This window comes from Pseudophryne corroboree, chromosome 7 (genome assembly GCF_028390025.1).
Source record: "Pseudophryne corroboree isolate aPseCor3 chromosome 7, aPseCor3.hap2, whole genome shotgun sequence".
NCBI lineage: Eukaryota > Metazoa > Chordata > Amphibia > Anura > Myobatrachidae > Pseudophryne > Pseudophryne corroboree.
The window spans coordinates 383,164,677-383,179,736 of NC_086450.1; the positions used below are offsets into that span (position 1 = coordinate 383,164,677).

At 43.2% G+C, this 15,060-nt stretch overlaps 1 pseudogene; it reads right to left on the reverse strand.

Annotated features, from left to right (window-relative positions):
- Positions 1 to 14,065: 14,065 nt before the first annotated feature.
- On the reverse strand, positions 14,066 to 14,185 carry LOC134946345 (5S ribosomal RNA; annotated as a pseudogene).
- Positions 14,186 to 15,060: the final 875 nt, after the last annotated feature.

Consider the following 15,060-nt stretch of genomic DNA (forward strand, 5'->3'; position numbering starts at 1 on the left):
TTTTTTTTTAACTCAGGCCTAAAATAACTTAAGGTGCTTGCATGGTGTGTGATTTCTTTGTGACAAAGGAAGCCGCATGGTTCGTCCTCCATTTTGGACTAACCACATGGCCTGTCCACCATTTTGTGTAACCCTCATGGATGTGGAAGGGGGAGGAGCAGCGGCCATTTTGGGAAGGTCATTTTTCTAAATGGCTGATTTTCAGTCTGCTCAAGAATAATCAGCTTTCCTTTGTCACATGAAACACAATTTATGAGTTACCAATGCATTTATTTAACCCATGCCATAGTCAATTACAAATAGTTTCAATGGGGCTTAGTGAAAGTTAATAGTGAGATGAATACTTGATGTAAGAAGTACACACAGATAAAAAAACAAAGTTTTTTTTTTCTTTTTTCTTTTACCTCTAGGAATTAGGTAACTCTGCTTGCTATAAGATAGCCATTGCAATGTTAATTAACCTGTGTAACTGCTTTTTCTTAGCTGTGAACAACCTCTTGAACAGGCAGTCAAAAGCACACAGCTTTGATATGCAAATTAGAAGCACTAAATGGGTAAATGAGTTTAAGAGGAGACCAGTGAATGATACATATATACAATATTATTATAATTATGTGGGTGTTTATATCAATGTATATTCTGCAAGATGGCTATCCAATCTGAATCATATCATTTAAATTATTGATTATTGCTAGAGTCATTATAGATCTGTGTGAAACCGGAGATATTTGTTGCTATATAGTTAAAACTAAAATAAATATTTAAGGAAGTAAACGTAAAACACAAACACAGTCTGGCTTAGTTAAAAAGGTTTATACAGAAAGAAACTGTGTTGTGTTAAGTGAGCGATTATAGGTAATATCGCTTACATTTATAGAAGTGTGGGATTTGTACTATTGCGGACGTACGGCTTTTGTACACGTGTCTCGGACAAAGTACGGGACTGCGTACGCAACGTAAAGACATACGCATGGTCGCGTGTTTACGCAACATGCGTAAGGGTACGACTGCTAAGTACAAATTACACAATAGCATCGTTTAGTTTAGGGGCGGGACAGTAGTCACGCTACATTAGCACAAATTGCTCGGTTTCCAAGATTTAGTTTAAATAAAACCTTTTTTACTGTATTGCCTCTGGGAGTAAAAGTTATCTGAATGAAAGATAATTTTCTGTATAGAAAGAAAAACCAAAGTGTATTTGAATGAGTGAACGTAAGTGAGCAAACGTAACAAAGAACGTAGTGGACCCAGGGAATTCGGGATCCCGTCGAGTGGTACATCAAGTGAGTGGAGACTTGGTGGCGTGAGGCAGCTGACTCATGTTAATATAGATTTAAGTACAAAGGAGCAAGGTAGGCAATTGTGTTAGAGTACCGCGGCCCAGGGGGTTAGCGAAGGTTTACCCATTTAGTTTTTTTTTATACGCTCCGGCTGAGGTTTCGCAGCTTGTGATTCGATTCCAGTGGTCGTATGGCGGATAAGTAACAAGTACCTATACGCTGTGCGATTGGACCGCGCGTTCGTGGGTGCAATATTTAGCGCAACGTGATAACCTTTTTACGAGCTTTGCATAAAATCGCGGTATCATTAGCGCTGTATATAGCATATGCAAGCGTGATTTGTGTATAATAAAGGTTTAGGGAGTTTTCGCTGGCCTCTCTCAGGAAATCTCCAACGGCCTCTATTTACTGGAAAGGGTAAGTTATTCCCAGAAACTTCCAGTAAATAGAGGTTACATAGGGGCCCTAAGTTGGGTACATTGCCTTCGCTATCGACAGTGTATGGTAGTACTGGCCAACGTGGGCGGTGAGCAGGTGAAGAGCGCTCTGAGAACTTTCACCGTTGCCTTATATTGAGTATTTTGGGTTTTTGTGGGATTAGCCGAAAGGGCAATACCTGCAAAATATGAGGGCCAGTTGCTCAAGTAAGGGACGTTCAACCAGGGTTCAGGTTGACATACCGCGGCCCAGGGGGTCAGTGAGGTTCATAATGTGTGAGAAGCATGGACCACACACAGAAGTTTTATGCAATGAATGGGAACGTATGACTGCGGGAGATAGGGAACCATTCCCTAAGGTAGGCAGTTTTGAACCAGAGGTATTGCAGAATTTAAGGATAAGAATATGTCTGATAAAATCCCGAAAACAAAGGGTCAGACATGCAAATTGTTTAAACCTGTGACAGCAAGAGGGTTTGGTGAGTTTGATCCAAAGGTATTGCAGGTGGTATGTTTAACCAAAGTCATATAAGACAAGAATGGAAATATAAGAACTGTTTGAACTTGTAGCAACAATAAATAAGTAGGAAGAGGAAAAAAAGACAATGCAAGTACACCGCCTTATGTAGATGTGGAAGCAGTTACGGCCAGTGTACAAACTATAGAAAATAATAAAAAAATATTACTGTAACCTATATATATACTAATGAATGTTGAAGTTTTATTTAGGAGGAGAAAGTGACCTGATCGTTTTCAGCCATTTCTCATGCACCCAGAGGAGTATCCAACCGGTAAAAGAAGAGCAGTAGCCTGTGGGGGAAGTGGCTGAGACCAGTGGAACAGGTAAGTATGGTATCATTCGTGTACATATATAGTAAAATCCAAAAATTAAACAAAAAAAAATCAAGAAAGTAACGTCAGAAATGGAGAAAAACCTGTCCGCACATTAGTATTTGCCAGCAGGAAAGCGGGCAGAGACAAGGTAACCCCAGGGTATTTCTTTCAGTTACCATATAAGAAGAATTCGTTCCTAGTAATGCCCCTAGTAAAGATGAGCTCGGAAATGTTTGATGGACCATGTACAGACCCTTAATACGGGATGAGAAGGATTGAATGAATACTAGAAGCTTGTTAAACCTTTTTTTTGTTTTTGTCTCTTGCAGTAATAGAAAACTCTCCATCTGGATAAGACGATTGGTAAACACTAATTCGGCAAATGGGAGGTGGCTGTCTCTGTGCAAATGGACGGGCTCAATAAGGCATTGAGTGTCAGGGTGCAGACCTCTTTGCAAAATTGGAAAGGTCACAGTAGCTAATCTTAGATAGTGTGCTATTGAACATCACAAGAATAGTGTTAGGCGCAGAGAACAACAGGTGGAGAGGTTGAGGACGGTAAGTATACTGGCACATACAGGAAAGACCCATCAGTCCAAACCCCAGATCCCAAATGGTCAATAATATGTTACACTTGTAGGAAGGAAGGGCATTTTGCCAGAGATTGTATGAGTAGTAGGACACATAGTCAATATAGATCCCCTAGACAGAAAACACAAGCCACATTATTAAACACATAGATGGGACCAAGGGACATATAGTAAAGAATCACGAGCCATATAGAAAACACAGATTCGGTTAATGGGAAGAACAGAATAAATGCAACTTACTAATGTACATTTCGCTGTTCTAGATGCATGTCCATCACAGGTAGAGGAAATTAACTCACAGATACCGGGTTCCCTATGAACTTAGGATGGACAGGACACTGGATTGATGGCTGGGATAGTCCCAGTAGAGATAAGACACACAGAAATGTTTTTTTTTGAGGGGAGTAGACCAAGTAGAGAATCACTTCCCCGTAGTGCCCAATCCAGTTGTCAAATTTTTATAAAATCTTCTTCACCTCTACAAAACTCATCTGTCACCAACCTCTATTCTGTTTCTCTACAGTTTCCTCTTCATCTTTTGCGTTCACACAGGGTGGTACAATACATGGACCCAAGTACAGTTCAAACTCAACATGCCTAGGTCCTTCAGAGTTCTGCACAAACCCAGTATATCTCAACAGCACGATAACACCAGTATTACTGCAGTGTGCCTTGTCATGCACAAAGGGTAGAGAATGGGAATACTGGTGAAGGGAAATTTTGTATAGACACTGATATGCCTGTTGGTGAATGGCAAACCTGACATTTTCTGTTTCCATTTTCTTCTTCCTTCTCTCCTCTAGAGATGTTTCTTTTTTCTTTTTTTTTTTCTTTTTGAGTTATGCTCATGGTACTCTATATTGCAAACACGCGATAGTTAAATTAAGATGCAAAATTTGTGTTCCCTGCAGGAAGAGGCAGTCTGGGGGACAAAGGGGTATGGCCAGGAGTCCTCAGGACTGTGGGCAGGTGGACACGGTACGCCAGTAGCCCTCAGAGCATACCTTCCAAGTCTAGCTGAGGTGGCACATGGTCTGACTCATCTAGGAAAGAGGGTAGGTACAGGCTAATGAGAGCCTACTGGTGTGCGCCAGGATTCTATTCTCATGCAGGTAAGAGAGCAATGACCTGTCTTACTTGCTTGAGGAAGAATATTGGTAAAGCAATACCAACAGAGCCATCCCATATCCCTCCTGCAGACATCTTTTCAGGAAATACAAATCAACTTCGTACAGTTAACACCCTTTAGGAATTATTGTTATGTATTGGTGTGCACTGATGTTTTCTCAAACTGGGTAGAGGGATTTCCTGCCGTCACGGATGCTGCTGTGTTTACCGCAAAGAAAAATTGCGCAGAAATTTGTGTGTAGATAAGTATACCCCTGGAAGTAGGAGCAAAGCTTGAAATTGTACTATTGTGATCATAAATACTGCCACTAGTATTATGTAGCTTCTGAACCACTCCCAGATCTTCACTCAACGAAACACCCTCTTCGAAATTTGTTTTTGTTTTGGTATTTGTGTCTTGTTGGGTTGTTTTTGGAAGACAACCTCATGTCATAATTGATCCGCACAATGATCAGAAATACACCAATGAGGTGACAGTACAGTACCTTATTGAGATGAGCCAGCATTTGAGAACTTGACAAAAGAACTTGAAACTGTTGATTGCTGGTATGCCAAATGCTAACTGTATTGATTATGAACCAAGAGACTGTGTAATTGCCCTTACGCTCAGGTTGTCTATTAGACAGGTGGGAAGGACCATACCAAGATTTGTTGACAGCACTAAAGGTCGCCGAAAGAAAGACTTGGGTCCACCCGTCCCACTGCAAGAAGGTCGCTGACCCAGAGAGAACTCGTGACAAAGTAGTTTATTGCTCACATTCATCGAGTTTGTGAACTGTGTGTTTGAAGTGAACTGTGTGTTCCAAGTGAACTGTGTATTCAAAGAGCAAGGCAAAGAGAACCTCGTATCACCAGAGACTCTGTTCTGTGAAGACTGAGAGACGGCACTGTTGGACACTACCTGAGCATACTAAAGGACTGCAGAAAGACCAGTCATTGTAATTGATTTGTTATGAACAAGAGTTGTTTTGTTCTATTTCTCTTTTCTCTCTTTCCCGCTGACAAACATTTTCTTTCAGGATATTCTATTTTTGCGAGGTTTTATTTTATGAGGAGTCGAGTGCGGGACTGGAACTGGTTCTGTAGGAAGGAGTGATCTCCTTATAGGATCCCAGGATTAGCTGATCAGTTTGTTACAGTAGAGAAAAATCAAAGGTCTAGTAGTTATGTAGTTCAGAGGTAATCAGGAACAGTCAGACAAAGGCTATTCACACACTGCAGATAAAGAGCTCACTAACATATGTGGAAGAAAGGTTTATGAGTGCCTCTCCCTGAACTCCGACGGTTTATGAAGGACACTACTTATAACCCTTGTTCAATGATTAAACAGACCTAGCATACGTTCCAGAAATGGAAACAATGTTCAGAAAATGATAGGAATATGTAGATCACGAAAATTTTATAGGTCACTGTCACGATTTGTTTGTGTCTTTTTCACCTACCCAGCAGAACCTCAATAGAATCCAAACATCAGTGTACAAAGACGTAGGTACATGTATGTGTGAAATGTTCGCCGCAAATCAGACATTATAGGCCAAAGCACTGTCCCAGCATACTCTATAGGTTGAATGTTGTCCCACACCCAACCAGTGGTCCCGTGACCGCCGAGTGCATATAGAGGATGTCTCGTCCTCCTCCCTGTCTTCCCCAAATATAGTCAAGTGTCTGATTTGCAAAATGCATACATACTTGTGTCTAGGTCACCGATAATGGTATGAAATATTTTTTTTCTTATGTTAATAATTTATGGCAGTTATTGTTTACTGCCAAAGGGTGGACTGTCAAAGTAAAAAAATATTACATAAAGCGAACATACAAACCACACACATTTAAGTCGCTATACTTGCAAATATGCGCAGCGAGCACAGCAATATATGGTAACACACGCATTTACACGGACATGCCAAAGAAATGGATTCGACACTTATTTCATACAGTACATAATTATAATAATATCAAGCGCCAGACATCATGGTGATTTAAAATCACCTAATGAATTAATGTCATGAATGTGTATTATTTGAATGGAACCAGATACACCTGTCATGTTTACTTTTAAAACAAGCAGATTGGTGTGTAGATTAATTTGATACTTGTTATTAAGTTGTAGGACATTGCAGCGGATCGTTATGATTGAATGTATAAAAGCTAAAATCACTTTGTTAGAACAATGAATGATACAGTGAACAGGGCTGAACCTGATCAGCATATGCAAAGAAACTGGTGACTCATGAGTCCCCTCCCCCAGAAACTAGATAACATATTGATTACACTGGAGCCCACTTGTTTTTTGGACTCAGACAGAGATGGAGGTCTTGCATGATTTTACAGAGGAAAGAGAGGAAGAGAGAGTCATATGGAGGGACAAACTTATATGAGAAAGACCTGGTAATTGTATCGCTGGCATTTAACTGTAACTATATGTAACTGTGTTTTAACTATGTTCTAACTGTTTACTGTGTGAGTTGTATTCATGAAACTATAGGTATACTGTACTTTGTAATATATATTGAATCCATATCCTTTTAACATACATCAATGAGCTTTGGAACTCAGATAATGTGTGAGTGTATTGTTTTCTCTTATGGGATACAGTGTTTTGCAATGTACAGCGCACTTTTATCGTATATGGTAGTAAGTGGTGCAGGCATTTACAATATATATTAGAGCGGGCATTTTAAATATTTGTGAGAAATCAATTTGGCATTCATAATGTCATGTTTATACAACATAAGGGTGGGTGGGAGGGCCCAAGGACAATTCTATCTTGCACCTCTTTTTCATCATGTGCTGTTTGGGGACTAGTTTTTAAAGTGCCATCCTGTCTGACACTGACGTATAAGTCCAGCAGTACTGCCGTGTAAGTCCAGTCCAGTGGTGGCGTCTTGTGCTGCCATAAGTCTAGTTGTGGTGTCCTTTGTTGTATATTATTTACTCCAAATTAAAGGGTTATATACAATACTTATATTATTATCCAAATAATTTTTACAGGGTTTGCCCTGTGTGGTGTAGGGGTACGGTCACCTGTGCTGCATATTATTATAATAGCTTCAAATAAAAGGGTTATTGTTATGCAAATGTATTTTACAGGCTTTGCCGTGTGTGTGTGTGTGTGTGTGTGTGTGTGTTTGGTTTAGGAATATGCTATCCTGTGCCACCAATATTGTGCGTGTATTACATCTCAGTGGCAAACGCAGGTTTTACTTTGGGCGGTTTCCAAATGTAACACTATATATATATATATAAGTGAACGGACATTGTGTGTGTGTGTGTGTGTGTGTGTGTGTGTGTATATATATATATATATATATATGTATATATATAAAGGCACTCGCTTTTCCAGCTCATTGGAAAAAGCAAAACAAGCCAGCACTCACGGTTTAGATGAGAAAACTAAGATTTATTCCATATCAAGGCGACAAGTGTACATACAGGCACAGCCAAACAGCTGTTTCAACCGATACAGGTCTTCCTCAGGGGCTATCTGAGCAGTGTCTAGCACAGGGATATAAACATAAATTGGTGCCAAAACAGCAAAAAAACAGCATCCAATGGGAGGAGAGGGAGGCGGGTCAAGCCCTATATATATTTTTTTTTATTAAGAAGATTTATTCCATATCAAGTAGTGATGAGCGGGTTCGGTTCCTCGGAATCCGACCCCCCCCGAACTTCACCCATTTTACACGGGTCCGAGGCAGACTCGGATTCTCCCGTATGGCTCGGTTAACCCGAGCGCGCCCAAACGTCATCATCCCGCTGTCGGATTCTCGCGAGATTCGGATTCTATATAAGGAGCAGCGCGTCGCCGCCATTTTTCACTAGTGCATTGGAAATGATAGTGAGAGGATGTGGTTGGCGTCCTCTCACTTTGTTTCAGGGGGCTGCAAATATCTTTATTCTGGGGACCAGCAGTATTATAGGAGGAGTACAGTGCAGAGTTTTGCTGACCAGTGACCACCAGTATTATACGTTCTCTGCCTGAAAAACGCTCCATATCTGTGCTCAGTGTGCTGCATATATCTGTGCTCACACTGCTTTATTGTGGGGACAGGGGACCAGCAGTATTATATAGGAGGAGTACAGTGCAGAGGTTTGCTGACCAGTGACCACCAGTATTATACGTTTTCTGCCTGAAAAACGCTCCATATCTGTGCTCAGTGTGCTGCATATATCTGTGCTCACACTGCTTTATTGTGGGGACTGGGGACCAGCAGTATTATATAGCAGGAGTACAGTGCAGAGTTTTGCTGACCAGTGACCACCAGTATTATACGTTCTCTGCCTGAAAAACGCTCCATATCTGTGCTCAGTGTGCTGCATATATCTGTGCTCACACTGCTTTATTGTGGGGACTGGGGACCAGCAGTATTATATAGGAGGAGTACAGTGCAGAGTTTTGCTGACCAGTGACCACCAGTATTATACGGTCTCTGCCTGAAAAACACTCCATATCTGTGCTCAGTGTGCTGCATATGTCTGTGCTCACACTGCTTTATTGTGGGGACTGGGGACCAGCAGTATTATATAGGAGGAGTACAGTGCAGAGTTTTGCTGACCAGTGACCACCAGAATTATACGTTCTCTGCCTGAAAAACGCTCCATATCTGTGCTGCATTGTAGTATATAGTAGGAGTACAGTGCATAATTTTGCTGACCACCAGTATATAATATATAGGAGTACGGTACAGAAGGCCACTGCTCTACCTACCTCTGTGTCGTCAAGTATACTATCCATCCATACCTGTGGTGCATTTCAGTTTTGCACAGTTTGATGACCACCAGTATATAACATATAGCAGTACGGTACAGTAGGCCACTGCTCTACCTACCTCTGTGTCGTCAAGTATACTATCCATCCATACCTGTGGTGCATTTCAGTTTTGCACAGTTTGCTGACTACCAGTATATAATATATAGCAGTACGGTACAGTAGGCCACTGCTCTACCTACCTCTGTGTCGTCAAGTATACTATCCATCCATACCTGTGGTGCATTTCAGTTTTGCACAGTTTTCTGACCACCAGTATATCTTATATAGCAGTACGGTACAGTAGGCCACTGCTCTACCTACCTCTGTGCCGTCAAGTATACTATCCGTCCATACCTGTGGTGCATTTCAGTTGTGCGCAGTATATATAGTAGTAGGCCATTGCTATTGATACTGGCATATAATTCCACACATTAAAAAATGGAGAATAAAAATGTGGAGGGTAAAATAGGGAAAGATCAAGATCCACTTCCACCTCGTGCTGAAGCTGCTGCCACTAGTCATGGCCGAGACGATGAAATGCCATCAACGTCATCTGCCAAGGCCGATGCCCAATGTCATAGTAGAGAGCATGTAAAATCCAAAAAACAAAAGTTCAATAAAATGACCCAAAAATCAAAATTAAAAGCGTCTGAGAAGAAGCGTAAACTTGCCAATATGCCATTTATGACACGGAGTGGCAAGGAACGGCTGAGGCCCTGGCCTATGTTCATGGCTAGTGGTTCAGCTTCACATGAGGATGGAAGCACTCATCCTCTCGCTAGAAAAATGAAAAGACTTAAGCTGGCAAAAGCACAGCAAAGAACTGTGCGTTCTTCTAAATCACAAATCCCCAAGGAGAGTCCAATTGTGTCGGCTGCGATGCCTGACCTTCCCAACACTGGACGGGAAGAGGTGGCGCCTTCCACCATTTGCACGCCCCCTGCAAGTGCTGGAAGGAGCACCCGCAGTCCAGTTCCTGATAGTCAAATTGAAGATGTCACTGTTGAAGTACACCAGGATGAGGATATGGGTGTTGCTGGCGCTGAGGAGGAAATTGACAAGGAGGATTCTGATGGTGAGGGGGTTTGTTTAAGTCAGGCACCCGGGGAGACACCTGTTGTCCGTGGGACGAATATGGCCATTGACATGCCTGGTCAAATTACAAAAAAAATCACCTCTTCGGTGTGGAATTATTTTAACACAAATGCGGACAACAGGTGTCAAGCCGTGTGTTGCCTTTGTCAAGCTGTAATAAGTAGGGGTAAGGACGTTAACCACCTCGGAACATCCTTCATTATACGTCACCTGCAGCGCATTCATCATAAGTCAGTGACAAGTTCAAAAACTTTGGATGACAGCGGAAGCAGTCCACTGACCACTAAATCCCTTCCTCTTGTAACCAAGCTCCTGCAAACCACACCACCAACTCCCTCAGTGTCAATTTCCAGGAAAGCCAATAGTCCTGCAGGCCATGTCACTGGCAAGTCTGACGAGTCATCTCCTGCCTGGGATTCCTCCGATGCATCCTTGAGTGTAACGCCTACTGCTGCTGGCGCTGCTGTTGTTGCTGCTGGGAGTCGATCGTCATCCCAGAGGGGAAGTCGGAAGACCACTTGTACTACTTCCAGTAAACAATTGACTGTCCAACAGTCCTTTGCGAGGAAGATGAAATATCATAGCAGTCATCCTGCTGCAAAGCGGATAACTCAGGCCTTGGCAGCCTGGGCAGTGAGAAACGTGTTTCCGTTATCCACCGTTAATTTACAGGCAACTACAGACTTGATTGAGGTACTGTGTCCCCGGTACCAAATACCATCTAGGTTCCATTTCTCTAGGCAGGCGATACCGAAAATGTACACAGACCTCAGAAAAAGAGTCACCAGTGTCCTAAAAAATGCAGTTGTACCCAATGTCCACTTAACCACGGACATGTGGACAAGTGGAACAGGGCAGACTCAGGACTATATGACTGTGACAGCCCACTGGGTAGATGTATTGCCTCCCGCATCAAGAACAGCAGCGGCGGCACCAGTAGCAGCATCTCGCAAACGCCAACTCGTTCCTAGGCAGGCTACGCTTTGTATCACCGCTTTCCAGAAGAGGCACACAGCTGACAACCTCTTACGGAAACTGAGGAACATCATCGCAGAATGGCTTACCCCAATTGGACTCTCCTGGGGATTTGTGACATCGGACAACACCAGCAATATTGTGCGTGCATTACATCTGGGAAAATTCCAGCACGTCCCATGTTTTGCACATACATTGAATTTGGTGGTGCAGAATTATTTAAAAAACGACGGGGGCATGCATGCAAGAGATGCTGTCGGTGGCCCGAAGAATTGCGGGCCACTTTCGGCATTCAGCCACCGCGTGCCGAAGACTGGAGCACCAGCAAACAGTCCTGAACCTGCCCTGTCATCATCTGAAGCAAGAGGTGGTAACGAGGTGGAATTCAACCCTCTATATGCTTCAGAGGATGGAGGAGCAGCAAAAGGCCATTCAAGCCTATACATCTGCCTACGATATAGGCAATGGAGGGGGAATGCACCTGACTCAAGTGCAGTGGAGAATGATTTCAACGTTGTGCAAGGTTCTGCAACCCTTTGAACTTGCCACACGTGAAGTCAGTTCAGACACTGCCAGCCTGAGTCAGGTCATTCCCCTCATCAGGCTTTTGCAGAAGAAGCTGGAGACATTGAAGGAGGAGCTAAAACAGAGCGATTCCGCTAGGCATGTGGGACTTGTGGATGGAGCCCTTAATTCGCTTAACCAGGATTCACGGGTGGTCAATCTGTTGAAATCAGAGCACTACATTTTGGCCACCGTGCTCGATCCTAGATTTAAAACCTACGTTGTATCTCTCTTTCCAGCGGACACAAGTCTGCAGATGTTCAAAGACCTGCTGGTGAGAAAATTGTCAAGTCAAGCGGAACGTGCCCGTCAACAGCTGCTTCTTCACATTCTCCCGCAACTGGGGGTGCGAGGAAAAGGCTAAGAATTCCGAGCCCACCCGCTGGCGGTGATGCAGGGCAGTCTGGAGCGAGTGCTGACATCTGGTCCGGACTGAAGGACCTGCCAACGATTACTGACATGTCGTCTACTGTCACTGCATATGATTCTCTCACCATTGAAAGAATGGTGGAGGATTATATGAGTGACCGCATTCAAGTAGGCACGTCAGACAATCCGTATGTATACTGGCAGGAAAAAGAGGCAATTTGGAGGCCCTTGCAGAAACTGGCTTTATTTTACCTAAGTTGCCCCCCCTCCAGTGTGTACTCCGAAAGAGTGTTTAGTGCAGCCGCTCACCTTGTCAGCAATCGGTGTACGAGGTTACTTCCAGAAAATGTGGAGAAGATGATGTTCATCAAAATGAATTATAATCAATTCCTCCGTGGAGACATTCACCAGCAATTGCCTCCAGAAAGTACACAGGGACCTGAGATGGTGGATTCCAGTGGGGAAGAATTAATAATCTGTGAGGAGGGGGATGTACACAGTGAAAGGGGTGAGGAATCGGACGATGAGGAGGAGGTGGACATCTTGCCGCTGTAGAGCCAGTTTGTGCAAGGAGAGATTGATTGCTTCTTTTTTGGTGGGGGCCCAAACCAACCAGTCATTTCAGTCACAGTTGTGTGGCAGACCCTGTCGCTGAAATGATGGGTTTGTTAAAGTGTGCATGTCCTGTTTATACAACATAAGGGTGGGTGGGAGGGCCCAAGGACAATTCCATCTTGCACCTCTTTTTTCTTTCATTTTTCTTTTCATCATGTGCTGTTTAGGGACTATTTTTTAAATCGACCATCCTGTCTGACACTGCAGTGCCACTCCTAGATGGGCCAGGTGTTTGTGTCGGCCACTTGGGTCGCTTAGCTTAGTCATCCAACAACCTCGGTGCAAATTTTAGGACTAAAAATAATATTGTGAGGTGTGAGGTGTTCAGAATAGACTGGAAATGAGTGGAAATTATGGTTATTGAGGTTAATAATACTATGGGATCAAAATGACCCCCAAATTCTATGATTTAAGCTGTTTTTGAAGGTTTTTTGTAAAAAACACCCGAATCCGACAAAAAATTTTCAGGGAGGTTTTGCCAAAACACGGCCGCGGAACCGAATCCAAAACCAAAACACAAAACCCGAAAAATGTCCGGTGCACATCACTAATATCAAGGCGACAAGTGCACATACAGGCACAGCCCGCGGCTCCCCCGGCTCTCCAGCTCCGTCGTGTCATCGCTAATGTAAACAAAGCCTGCGCCGTCCCTGGCAACGGCTCTGGTGCTCTGTGTGCGAGGAGGGGGACACCAGCACAGACAACACTGAGCCCGCACAGGGGACGGGGACAGTGTAGGCTGCACACGGTATATAACAAGACATGGAACGTGGCATGACATAAAAAAGTGTAAAATATAGCGCTGAAAGAGAAAAAAACATATACTACATAATCACACAATGCACAATGCATAAACAAAAAGAATAACCAATGCAAGATGCAAATAAGAGAATGCTCTCCGCTGGGTGTCGCTGATAAAAAGGTGTCAAACAATAGCCGTAAACTGTCCCGTATGGACAGATCCCTGAAGCAATAACGATCATTAAGGCACTATAGGCATTAAATGGACCAATAGGTCTAACTCAATCATATATCAGAAATGACAGCGGCAGTTAATGGCACAAATGGTGGTGGATGACATTGGAAAGTGTCAATGGACAATATTCAGGTGCCCAGCAGAGCAAAAACTAAACAGCGGCAGAAGAACAGGAAAAATGAAGGAAAATCCCATAGGGGCAAAGATGTGGCAGGATGCTATCAGCATCCTTGTGGATAGAGCACCTAAGTGAAATATTAAATGAAAGAAAATAAATAGAATTAAGGTAGAGCCCACTGTGTGCAGATATTGGATGGATCGAAGGTAGTGCATTAAACGGAAGGGTAAATGATGCCAAGGGATAGGGGGTGGGAGCATAAGAACGCAGAATAAACAGAGATAACTAAAGGATGCCCATGCTATAGTCCGAGGCCATGAGTGGTCAAGTGATAAAAGTACAGCACCGAGTATTCCCAGACCGTCTCCAGAACTGGTACTGACTGGGCCCAACACTGCTTAGTTTCCAAGATCGGACGGAATTGGACGTCGTCCAGTGTGGTATGGCTGTAGAAAACACTAGAATTCCACATCAAGAGCCGGCAAATGCCTATCCGTAACAGGGCAATGCTGGTGGTGATGGCAGAAAGGTGCCATAGCAGCAAAGTCACTCCCACAACCCATGAGGAATGCAAGATAAGTAATCGCATCAATACATCATGCACAATCACTGGCACACAGCGGTGTCAAGGGGCTCAAGCAAAAAACTTAGTAGGTGAAAATGCATAATACTGGACACACGGCGGTGTCTAAAGAAATGAAACCAACAAAAGCAAGGGCTGGATCGCTTCACAAGAAACAACCCAACCTAAAGTCTTCATTAAGACCATTGGGAGTCAAAGTGTGTAGTCTGTGAATCCACTGGAGTTCTCTTTGTAGTAACAGCCTGTCTCGGTCACCTCCCCGCTGGAGTGGTGGTATCTGGTCTATAATGCAACATTTAAGTTGATTGACCGTATGCTGTGCCTCTTTGAAGTGTCTTGCAACTGGTAAGTTCGTGAAGTCTCTCGTGGAATCTGTGGATGCAAGACATTTCTTAATAGAGGAGCGATGTTGGCTGAGTCGTTCTTTAAGCATTCTGCTGGTCTTGCCAACATGCAGTCGATTGCATGGACATTTGAGAACATAGACAACAAAGCGGCTGTTGCAATCCAAACTCTGTTTAATTGAATACTCCTTATTGTCAGATGGATTGATGAAGCGGTTGCCCAATAACAGGAATAAACAGTTGGAGCATTCCGTGCATCTATAAACCCCAGGTTTTTTCGTAAGCCAATTAGACGTTCTATATATACAGTATATATCCCACAGAATGTACGAATGTGTGATTGAGATATATATATGTATATGGTATAGACTTACTTGTGTGAGGAGGTCTCTCACCAATCAA